The sequence below is a fragment of the Leopardus geoffroyi genome, chromosome A2 (genome assembly GCF_018350155.1).
Source record: "Leopardus geoffroyi isolate Oge1 chromosome A2, O.geoffroyi_Oge1_pat1.0, whole genome shotgun sequence".
NCBI classification, from domain to species: Eukaryota; Metazoa; Chordata; class Mammalia; order Carnivora; family Felidae; genus Leopardus; species Leopardus geoffroyi.
The window spans coordinates 56,148,268-56,161,208 of NC_059331.1; positions in this window are offsets into that span (position 1 = coordinate 56,148,268).

Here is a 12,941-nt window from a genome sequence, read left to right on the forward strand (position 1 = left end):
GATTGCCTTCTTTTTTTAAGTCTGGATAGTATTCCTGTTTTCTTTATTCATTCTTCCACTGATGGACATTTGGGTTGTGCCCACCTCTTGGCTAGTGTGAATAATGCTGTTATGAACATGGATGTGAAAATACATCTTTGACAGCCCGCTTTCAATTCTTTTGGATATACACCCAGAAGTGAAATGTGCTGGGTCATATGTTTAATTTTTTGAGCAATTTCCACAGTGCCTGCAGCATTTTACGTTCCCCAGAAGAGTGCACAATGGTTCCAATTTCTCACATCCTTGCCAACACGTGTCATTTGCTGGTTTGTTTGTTCTTGATAGTGGCCATCCTAATGGGTGTGAAATGGTTTCTCATTGTGGTTTTGATTTGCATTTCCCTGATGATGAGTGACGTGGAGCATCTTTTCACATGCTTGTGGGCAAGCATATATATAAGATATATATATATATAAGTATATATATAAGATCTGTATATCTTCTTTGGAGAAATGTCAGTCTTGTCCTTTGCCCATTTTTTACTTGGTTGTTGTTGAGTTTTAGGAGTTCTTTATATATTCTGGACATCAGCCCCTTATCAGACATACAATTTGAGAATATTTTTTTCCCATTCTGTAGGTTGCCTTTTCACTCTATTGATTGTGTCCTTTGCTACTCAGGAGTTGTTAAGTTTGCTGCGGTCCTATTTATTTTTGCATTTGCGGCCTGTGCTTTTGGAGTCACATCCAAAAAGAATCACTGCCCAATCCAGTGTCATGAGGATTTCCCCCTGTCTTTTCTTCTAGGAGTTTTATGGTTTTGGGTTTTACGTTTAGGTCTTCTATCCATTTTAGCATGTGAGTTTTTGTGTTTGAAACATGCTCTGTGTGGCCAAGAAGTGTGTGGGCCTCAGGAAAATTGAGGTTCTGACATTTGGCCATGGTTGGGCCTAGACACCGTTCTCTTCAGATTATTGGATCACGGGGCTGGTACATCTTAGGTGGGACGGGCCCTTCCCCAGTACCAGTGAGGATGCCCACTGGTCCTCATCTTAGGGACTTTCATTCAGCAATCGCCAGACCTTCATCACCCCCACCATTATCCACAAGGTCAGATGTACATCATTCAGGCAGCACACATTACCTTGATCTTCCCAAGGGCCACTGGGGGTGGTGGGCAGGCCAAGAAGGATGCTCCTTTTGCAGACAAGAAATGGAAAACTTAGAGGTATCCTCATGTCCCAAGTATGATTCTAACTGCAGAACTCTTCCTTCTATACTGAGGTTTTCCTCTCTATGAATATTTTTAAAAATTGCTAATACAATCATATGGTATATACAACAATCCATCCTGGGAGAACTGAGCTGAAAGAAACAATTTTAACGAAATTTTAAATCATTATATATAAAAATGCTGCTTTCAGCTTTGTTTGGAGTAGCCACAAACATTGGCTTGGAATTGGGTTGGAATGTTCCCAAATACCAAACAATAAAGGAAATGGTTAGACCAATGAGTGGAATCCTTTGCAGTTAAGGGAAATCCATCCCATGACGGCTCTGGGAGATGTAAAAATGCATACCCTAACCTAGCAGAACTGTGTGGAACCCGTTTATAAATAAACACTGACTACATAAAAGCCATTTATACCGTGTTGGTCAACTTCTCACATGTGCTCACAGCCATTTTTACCCTTCTCTTGCCCTCTAGCATCGCACGCAGCCAATGGTCAGCAGTGGAACAACACTGAAGGATGGGAAGGCAAGAGAAGTCAAAGTATTTCTCCTTTTCTCTGCTCCCTGTGACATCTCTGGTAATGTGGCAGGTAGTTCTCCTCTGTGGCTTCTCCTTCTTGTCCCCCAGGGATTTTTGTGGCCCTAGCTCCTACCAGGAAGGCTCCTCCCATGATTCTAGCTCTTGCGAAGCAACCCCAGCTCCTGGGTAACATGGAACACTGATGCCTGTCGCTGTCCAGAGGAATGATGGTGGCTTCCTTCTGGGCTAATCAGTGGGATACCTCATCCATTTGGCTCCCAACTGCTCTATTACCTCAGGAACCAATTCCCTGTATTAAATTCCATCTGAGTGGTTTGCGTTTTCCTGGCTATACCCAGGCTGATACCTACACTGATGGAAAAAAAATTTTTTTTCACATCGTAAAGATGGTATGTGTTCATTGTGCAAAATATGGAAAATCCAGAAACATATACAAATGGAATAAAAATCAGCCATAATACCACTACCTAAATTTTAGCTCTATTACCATTCCTCACATTTTTAAAATACGTGATACTGTATCCTATATAATTTTATAATCTGCTTTTTTAGCAAACAGCATAGCATGCAATTTCTCCATGTTGTTTATGAATTCCTTATAAATAATGTTTTGGATGGCTATGCATAATATATCATCAACTGGATGTAATCTATTGTTGGACATTTAAACAGGTCTTTTTTTGCTAGTATAACTAATGCTATAATTAAAATCTTTTTGTATATAGGATTTTCCCTCCTGAATTTCAGATTACTTCTTTAACTAAATTGAACCAAAGGTGTGAATAATTTAAAGGTCCTTGGTATACATTATCAAATTACATCCTATAACTACTGAACCTGTTTACACTCCCAGAACCTCATGAGAGGACCTTGTCTACCACTAAGGATGGGACCTTCTATGCTTTGGATTATAAAGCTCCTTAACTGATAGGAGAAGTGCTCTTATACATGACATAAAATGTCAACAATCCCAGTGGGTCTAGGCAGAAGGGTTCATTTCCTGGGGGCAAGCATAGGAGTATAGGAAAAAGCCATGCATCCATTAGCTATTGTTGCATCCAAAACTTAAAGCCTTAAAACAACAAATACTCGGGGCACCTGGGTGGCTCAGTCGGTTAAGCTTCCAACTTTGGCCCGGGTCACGATCTCGTGGTCCATGAGTTCAAGCCCCGCATCGAGCTCTGGGCTAACACCTCAGAGCCTGGAGCCTGCTTAGGATTTTGTGTCTCCCTGTCTGTCTGCCCCTCCCCCAGTCATGCTCGCTCTCTCTCGCTCTCTCTCGCTCTCTCTCTCTCTCTCTCTCAAAAATGAATAAACATTAAAAAAATGTTTTAAAAAAACCCAAATGCGCATTACTTCCTGTGAGCCTATGGATCACTTTGGTGGTTCTGCTAATTTGGGTCAAGCTTTGGTGATCTTGGCTGGGGTCAGTTAGGATGCCTTGGCTGGGATGACTCAACCTTCTGAGTTTGTCTACTCTTAACTCACTGAGTGTATCTCTCACATCCTTCCAACCAGTTAGCCCAGGGATGTTGTCATGGCAGTGACAGGATTCAAGAGACAAAGCCACAACAATCAAGGGCTTTTTCAAGCTTCTGCTTGTATTAAGTCTCCCTCTATTCCACTTGCCAAAGCAAGACACAGGTCTTGACATAGGTCAAGCCTATGGCCAGTGTGGGATGGCACTACCAATGGATGTGACTAGTAGGAAGCAAGAAACATGGGGGCCCTTGCTACAGTCCATCTACCACAAGCTGCATCCTTGGCAGATGGGAATGTGATCGCCCTAGCAACCAGCAAGGGCCACTCCTGAGGCCCAGAAGGTATGAAGACAATATCTCAGTGGAGGCTGCTGACCTGCCTTCAACACATACGTTGCATTGCATTGCATTGCATTGCATTGCATTGAGGGAATAGGAAGGGTGGAATGTTTGAATCAACACCCTAGAGGAATGAGATCTGGAAAGAGAAATTAAGTTGGGGGACAAAAAATAAAGAAAAGTACAATTCTTACATGCCCGAGTTTAGCGACTAGCATTCAAATGCACAATGAATGAGAAAAGAATTGGCCTCGGGTAGAATGGAGAGAGGGCAGGAAAACACTAGCATGTTATGAAAAAATTTCCAATGTTGGAGGGATACAAAGCCTCCTATTCCTTTGGAATTGCCAGTTTGGGGCCAGTAGGGTCCTTAAATATCAACCAGCATAATCCCCTCATTTCAGAGCCCAGGAAACAGAAGCTCAGGGAGGTTAAATAACTTGTCTGAGATCTCCTGGCGAGCTAATAATGCAGGAGGTGAGAACCCGCCTGTGGTTCTCTCTGCTACGCTGAGCTGCTGCTGGGGTTTGCTGCAAACACTCAAATTGCTTCTTAATTGGAGTCTCCTGCTTAATTAGCTGCTTCCTGAGCAGCCTGTGCTCCCTGTTTGGAAATCTCAATCAACATCATCATCTCTAAATTGGTGTGACCCCGCTCTTCTCATGTCTTCCATACAGGGATTTGCTTCATGGTTTTGCCCAGTAGGACAGCTGGGGACTGGAGGAGGCTTGCAAACGGCATTTGGAGAGCGCGCGGCTGTTCTCACCACCACCCCCTGCTCCTGGGACTTCTGAACAATTCACAACCTCACCAGGAGGGTCAGGACTGGGCAACAGGCAGATTGGGCTCAATGCTAAGTTTGCCACTCACCTCCCCTGTGATCTTGGGTAAATCTCTGCCCCTCTCTCAGTCTCAGTGACCACTAAAAGTCTCCCCTACATTAAGTTTACCAGGTTTAGTGGGGCACCTGGGTGGCTCAGTCTGTTGGGCATCTGACTTTGGCTCAGGACATGATCTCATGGTTTGTGAGTTTGAGCCCTGCAGCGGGCTCTGCGCTGACAGCTTGGAGCCTGGAGCCTGCTTCAGATTCTGTGTCTCCCTTTCTTTCTGCCCCTTTCCTGCTCACGCTCATGCTCATGCTCTGTCTCTGTCTCTCAAAAATAAATAAACATTAAAAAAAATTACCAGGTTTAGCAAATAAAAATGCTCATTTACATTTGGATATCAGTGAACAATAAATAATATTTTAGCGTAAGTATATTCATGCAGGATGGGACATACTTATACTAAAGTTTTTTGTTGTTGTTTAACTGAAATTCAAATTCAACTGGGCATCTTGTATTTTGTGTAACTCTACCCCAAATGGAAAATTCCATTCCATTTTGTTCTATATAAGCTGCCTGGTGCAGCACTCAGAGCAGAGAGAGGTTGGGCTAAGGCATCTGCTGCTAAGTATGAATCCCAGATCTGTCACTTGCTCCTTTGTGATCTTGGGCAAGTCCCTTTCCCTCTCTGAACCTCAGTTTCCTAAGTTACAAAACGGACATGTTAATTTCTGATTGGTTTTCTCTCAAGACTAGGTGAGCATAAGTGAAAAGGTATAATTAGCCTCGTATAGACTGCAAAATGTGCTACAAGCTAGAACATTTTTTAAGAACCCACTGCATGTGACACACTCCACCAGCTATTATAAGACATAGTGATGGCAGTGCAATTGGGAAGACGTTTGTGTAAGAAACGAAATGCCTGAGACTGCCTTTCAGAATTCCTTCATACAGTGAAATTTCGTCAGGAACCTCAATTTGGCCTGCTATGAACTGATAAGGAATTAGACGCTTTAGGGGAAAATCTGTGACGTGCTGGGAAAGAGTCACGCCTGGGCTTGATTCCAGAAAGAGAAGGAGTGTCTTTGGACAAGTTGGGCTTTCCAATTTCCACTGGGGAGGGGACCTGACTGATCCAGTGATCACATGCTTTGGTTCGAGTAGAATCTTTCCCATCTCACCTTCGGGCCTTGGATATGCCTCTGCTGTTGGGGTGAGCTGCATTTGATTCCCACCTTCTAGGAGACTGGACTGATGGGGCGCACATCAGTGGAATTGCCAGGCCAGAACAGCCTCTTATTAAAAGAACTCTCTTAGCCACCCGGAGTATGGGAGAAAATATTTGCAAATCATCTATTGATAAGGGATTTGTTTCCAGAATATATAAAGAACTCTTCCAACTCAAAAAAAAATCAAAAATGGGAAAAGGATTTGAATAAGTATTTCTCCGTAGGAGATACACAGATGGCTGGTAAATGCACAAAAAGATGGTCAGTATCACTCATCGTTAGGGAAATGCAAGTCAAACTACAGTGAGATGCCACTTCACACCCATTGGGATGCCTATAATTAAAAAAAAAAACACAAAAACACCAGCAAACAAACAAAAAACAGAAAACGACAAGCGTTGGTAAGAACGTGGCGTCATTGGAACCTCATGCGCTATTTGTGGGAATGTAAACTGGTGCAGCCTCTGTGGAAAACAGTATGGCAGTGCCTCACAAAATTAAACATAAAACTACTATATGATCCAGCCATTCCACCTGTGGATATGTACCCCCAAAAAATTGAAAGCAGGGTCTCCAAAAGGTATGTATACGCCGATGTTCAGAGCATTATTCACGACAGCCGAAAGGTGGAAACAAACCAAACGTCCGTTGACAGATGACTTGGTAAACAAAACGTGGCCATACCCATGCAATGCAGTATTATTCAGTCTTTTTTTTTTTTTTTAACATTTATTCATTTTTGAGAGACAGAGTGCAAGCAGGGGAAGGGCAGAGAGAGAGGGAGACACAGAATCTGAAGCAGGCTCCAGGCTCTGAGCAGTCAGCACAGAGCCCGACACGGGGCTCGAACTCGTGAACCGGGAGATCATGACCTGAGCTGAAGTCGGATGTGTAACAGACTGAGCCACCCAGGCACCCCACAGTATTATTCAGTCTTAAGAGGTAAGGAAATTCTGTGCTTGTTTCGGCAGCACATATACTAAAAAAGAGGGAAGGAAATTCTGATACATTACAACATGGGTGAAACTTGCAGGCATTGTACGAAGTGAAACAAGCCAGACACGAAAGGACAAACACCGTATGATCCCACTTATATGAGGTCTCTAGAGGAGTCAAAGGCACAGAGACAGAAAGTACGATGATGGTTGGCAGGGGCTTGGAGAGGGGGATGGGGAGTTAGAGTTTGATAGGGACAGAGTTTCAGTTCCAGAGGATGAAAAAGTGTGGACGTGGATGGTTGTGATGGCTGCACAATGACATGGAGGTACTGAATGCCACTGAAGCGTGCACTTAAAAACGGTTAAATGGCAAATTTTATGTTATGTGTGTTTTACCACAATGAAATACAATGAGGGGTAAGGAAGTGGCCCAAACGGGTTAAAAACGAAAGAACCCTTTCCCTTTGGGAAAGCAGCCCCCACCCCCACTTCAGTCCAAAAGGTTCTCCAGGGGTGGGCGTTTAATTCACACGCAGCCCATGATTGGTCAGGGACAGGTGTACGACCCGAGTTGGACCAGTGAAAACCCTTTCTGGGACTGGGGTTGGAGCCTTCGGAAAAGGCAGCTCCTCCGTGGAGGCTGCGAAATTAATGGATGAGGAACGTACACCGGAACTGCTGGTGAGCCCTTTGCCTCCGGATCTGAAGAGCCTAGCTGAGAGTGAGGCCAACTCATCAGGAAGCAAAGTGGGGAGACAGAGAGACAAGACCCCAGATTGTTTGAGCCATGCTTGAAGCCAGTTCAAGGCCTGCAATCAGTTCCTGCAGTCCGCAAACTCCCTTTGTTTTGGTCTGAGCTAGATTTTCTGTCACTCACCACTGATGGATGCAAGGCTCCGTTCCCCTAAGATATGCAGAGAGAGGCTTCAAATGAGGGCAAAAGCCTCCAGTGGCTCAGCCCCATGTTACTGATGGATTCATACACAACTCCTATACATTGAATGCCTGCTCCCCTCAGCCCTTAAACAGGCAAACCTCAAGGCAGGCAATTTCCACCAGTGTTTGGGATCCAATAGCCACACTTTGTGGGCAACCTGAACAGGTCTTTAGGAATGTGAGCCATATCCCATGCCCTCTCCCCCAAACTCACCCCTCATGGTGGCACTCAAGGCTCACCCTAATTTGGCAACCCCCCTGGCTCTCTACCACAGAACCTTCCCCACCCATGTGACTTCAGCCCCACTCTAAAGCCCAGGAGATGGGCTCTGCTTCCCAGCCTCTCCACTTTCCCTCTTCCTATCCCTTCTGCCTGATGAGCCTTTCTGCCCTGTTAATCCCCATCTTTCACTCATTGACTATCTACACAAACATAGCACGTTGCCATCCCCTCGGAGACATGTCCTTGATTCCTGTGCCCCTAATTGACACTTAGCTCACCCAGTTTGACAGCCTCCAAGAGCCCTTGGTCTGAACCTGGAGCAAAGAGCATTCTGGAATATCTCAAGTATCAGAGCCCCAGCCTGAGCCTATGCTGAGCTTGCCCTGGGCTCGGAGTGGTCCAGGCACATCTGAGAAGCCAAGAGGGCTAAAGAAGAGTCACCAAGTGGCCATTCTCGAGACTCGAGGCTACATATGGGCCCTCTCTGAGCTTCAATTTCCACATCTACAAAGGGTGGATAGGAAGTAATACCATGGGGGCATCTGGGTGGCTCAGTCAGTTAAGCGTCTGACTTCAGCTCAGGTTATGATCTCATGGTTTGTGAGTTCAAGCCCTGCACTGGGCTCTGTGGTGATAGCTCAGAGCCTGGAGCCTGCTTTGGATTCTGTGTCTCACTCTCTCTCTGCATGTCCCCCGCTTGTGCTCCGTCTCTCCCTCTCTCAAAAAAAATAAATAAACATTTTTTTAAGGAAAGAAATAATACCATGTACCTCATATAGTTATGATGAAATTAAGTAACATAAGCTTTCCATGACTACTATATCCCGCCATACATTAGCATTTACATGCAGGGGTTAAATCATATGCACATTCACTTTCAGTAAATTAACCCCTTAACACTCCCTGAGTTCCCACCCATGCAAATTGGGTGTTGGTCTTCACTGTCCCAAGGAAAACAAGGCCACAGCCAAAATGCAAAGAAACAAGAAGTTAATGATTAGCTTTTGAACTTCTGAGGGCCCTAAATTCTGTTAATTTCAGGACTTTTCAAGGGAAAATTGACTATAATGCATTTTGAGTCTTACATGCAGGCTTTAGAACGTAACCGCCGCTTAAGACAGAAGTTCCTGTATGTCCTCCAGCCGCCTCCTCTGCCAAACCACTGGATCTAGGGTGTTGGAGGCTAGTCCAAAGACCTCAGTTGTGGTGGCTGAGAGGGCCAGGCAAAGAGAGGGCCAGCTGCCAAGTCCCATCTATAGCTCCATTGCCTGAACTGTGGAACACCAGCCCTGCAAAGTCTGGGGGAAGCTCATTTTCTGCCTTGCCGGTTCTCTCCTGGCCCTGATGCCTGAATAGCTCTGTAAAGATAAGTCTGCCTGTGGTGGTCAAGGACAAGAAGGAAACACACAGCCATCATTTCTACGTTGTGACAGGGTGCCATGATGGTGGATGGTCATTTACTCTGTGTTGCAGTTGCCCAATTAGAGGGATTTAGGGTTTTGGTTTTGTCTTGAAGAGATGTTGCTGTTTAGAAGTTGTATTTCACTTCCTAGTCCAAATGAAGTTAAAAAAAAAAAAAGTCACTTTAGAGCAAATTGTGTTTATTTTCAGAAGATTTATTAAGTGCCTCCTTTTATTTTACCTAAGTTACAAAGTTAGCTTACCTAAAAAGCGAGTGTGGAGGGTACTGATTGCCTTGGGAGGAGATTACAAGGGGACCCACTAGCTAATCAAAGCTAGTGGCTGGGGAAAAGTTGGGAAAATTTGCATTAGCACCAAATTACCTCTTGGGCACATAGTAATCAAGATCCCATCCCGTTCTCTTTAGAGATTCCACTATAGTAAACCTGTCTGGAAGATTGGGGTGTTTGGACTAAAGACCCCTTGCAAGAATGGACATGAAGAAATCACCATTGGGACATATTGACTCAATGCTCAGTGTGTGGGTGGAGGGAAGACTTGTACCAGAACTAGGAACCCTGGCATGGTGGGTGTGATTTGAAGACAATGGCTGAACATGAGAGTATACACCACAGCCTCAAACAGGGTGGGACAGTGCTGTGGCCAACGGAAGGATCCAGACCAGTGAGAACATCAGCACAGGATCAGGTTGCATGGGACCAACGTTCAACAGAAATACCCTGTGGCAGGGACAGAAATAATCCCAGCTAAAAACCGGGCACTGCCACGGGCTTGGTCAAACTCTCAAGAGTTCCTCTGGGGAGGGGTGCCTGGGTGGCTGAGTCGGTTAAGCAATTGACTTCCGCTCAGGTCATGATCTTGCAGTTTGTGAGTTCTGTGCTGACAGCTCAGAGCCTGGAGCTTGCTTCAGATTCTGTGTCTCCCCCTCTCTCTCTCCGCCCTCCCCAACTCGCGCTCTGTCTCTCAAAAATAAATAAAGATTAATAAAAAGTATAAAAAGAAAAGCTGTGTTAAAAAAGAGTTCCTTTGGGGGTAAAAAAGAAAAAGGAGAGTTCCCTTGAATTGCTAGACTGAGTAATTCCTCAAAGATTTCCGACGATTCAGGAAGAAAAACAACTTATCTAGTATAGGCAGACTCAAGTCTGTTTTAATATGAAAAATTAGACGTGAAGTTCCTTTGTACTCCCAAACTGCTAAATTAAGCACAAGCTATCCTTAATTTTGTTGTTAAACTGTCTTTTCAATGACTCCTCCCCCCCCCCCCCCCTTTTGTCACAGTCCCTACCTGAGGTTTCTCTTTTCCTTTTCTTGTTTGCTCCTAGGTCTGCAGCTGTGACTGCAAAATCATGGGTTTGATTATTGGGATAAGGTTTAATTACCTCTCACTTGAAAGGGAAAGCATAAACTAGACCAGGTAGGCATGTAAGGTAACTAATTTCAATTTTTTCCCCAGTCTCGGCATCCATCCAGGACTGCTAAATTGATCACTTTGTCAATACATCTGAATTCCTTCTAATCGTGGTTCCGTTTCCCAGGAACCCTTGGTTGTGCTGGAATTTGTGCAGGGCGAGGGAAACTTGAGCTTTGGGGCTGGCAGAGAGAGATCACGTCCTCAAGGGGCTGTGTCCAGGTTGTTCGGGGAAATCAGAACCCTCTCTTCCATATACTGATCTTTCCATACCCAGCCTTCCTTTTACTGAATCCTCTGTATTGGTTAGGATGAAAAATTGGCCTTTATAACAGAGACACCAGAAGCAACAACAAGCTTAGATTAGCTAGAATTTTATTTCCCTGTCTCATGGGGTTCTTTATTGGGGGGTGGGGGGGTCCAGAACAGGTAACCCAGCTCAGGAACGATCCAAGCTCTAACCGTTGTTCTGCCATCCTCAAGCAGGGCTCTGGGCCTAAATCAGGCGCTCCTGCTTCCCACGGCGCGCCTTCGGTCCCCACTGTAGAAACAGAAAAAGCGGAGAGGAGGGCAAGCACCTTCCTTCAAAGGGCACGCCCACAGGCTGCTTACAGACTCTGCTTGGATACTATTGGCCAGGAGCAGCTCACATGACCCTGCTTACATACTATTGGCCAGAACGGAATGACGTGACGGCAGCTGCAAGCGATTCTGGGAAATGTGTTGCACGGGTTACCCGCGAGCTGGGCCAAAATGCCTGGGCTCCTGTAACCAAGGCCAGAAGAGCAAGAGGGTCCTGGGGGATGAAGGGGCCTCCCCACCAGCCCCGTGGAGTGGATTTTTGATGGGAGAACATGGAGCCGACCAGTGAAAACAATGAAGAGCCACGTTCTCGGTTGCAGGCCGGGTTCCCAGGGAAGCAGTCTCTGAGAGGTCTATTTGTGTGCAGGAGGTTCGTTCGGGAGTGCCCTGGGGGATGACACCCAGGAGGGCATCAGGGATCGAAGGAAGCAGCAACGCATGTTGGGAGAAATATAACTGCCACACAGTTGCAAAAAGATGCCTCAAGGGATGCCAGGATTGGGGAGCCGGTGGTGGAGAGAGCTCGGGAGCTACAACATCCATTGCATCCTTCTTTTCCTACCCCACCCCAGCCAGGGGAGCAGAGAAAGGCGTGGAATTAGGTTTGGCCAATCCCATGCCGTCATCCAGGATTGGATCCTTCAGCAGCAGGAAGCCGTGGTTATGGGTAGTTGGAGGCCATACTTTGACTGTTGAGGAATAGGGACAGGCAGAGGGCCCACTCCAGCAGCGGACATCTGCTAAAGATCCCACTGCCCAATTCCCTACCACCGGCACCCTGGGTTGTGGCTCATTTTGGAAACCTTTCCTCCAAATATCCCGGATCTCCTAGAATCCTTACAATAAGCCCCCCTTCGGGACTAAGTCAGCCAGAGTCAATATTTGGTCTTTGCAACCCCAAAGCCGCTAATCTCAGGGCACCTCTAGGATGGTTCATTGAAAGAAGAATGTCAGGGTGTGACTGTGTTTTTAAACACACCGTGGAGCCCAGTAGATGAGATATAAGCAGGAAGCAGTTTTATTCTTTCTCACAACTGCCCTTTTCCAACCAGCTCTGGGGACTTGTGTCTCCCCATCCTTTAGGCAGATCTCATGGTTTTTGGTCACTTTCTGGTGGAGGAAGCAGCTCACTGGGTAAAGCAGAGGAAAATGGGGCTCCCAAAACGGACCTAACGGAGCATCTCCAGACATTGCCCACTCCTTCCCTTGGCTCCTCATTGTACCGGTAGAGGAACTGAGGCCCAGAGAGGGAAAGTGACTTACTGGGTGTAACTCAAAACAGAGGTGGAGGACAAGAGGGAACTGCATTGGTCTCTCGCGGACAGGGCATGGTACTGGGCAAAGTTCGCCCTGCTCTTGCATGGCTCCAGGTGGATCCCACTCTTCATGGCCATCTGAATTTGTGGGACTGGTTCATTGGTGATGTTTATCCTCCAGATATTGTTGTTCTGGAGCAGCCGAAGGACCACATGACCCAGAAGAAGGCCAAGACCAGGGTTTTAATCTTAGGGCAAGGACATCAACTCATTCTCCTCCGCAAAATGGAAATAACACAGAATGAGGTTCATCATCAGTTCAAAGGTAACCGATGCTCAGAGAGGGGAAGGTAACCTGGGAAATTCCACAGCTCAGAACCCAAGTGTGGCGGGTCTTTTGCAAGAATGGTTCCAATCCTCAACCAATCTCCATACCTGTACTGTTTAAAAAAAAAATTTGGTAAAATACACATAACGTAAAGTTGACCGTCTGAACTATTTTTAATTGTACAGTTTGGTAGTGCCGAGTGCCTTCACATTGTTGTGCA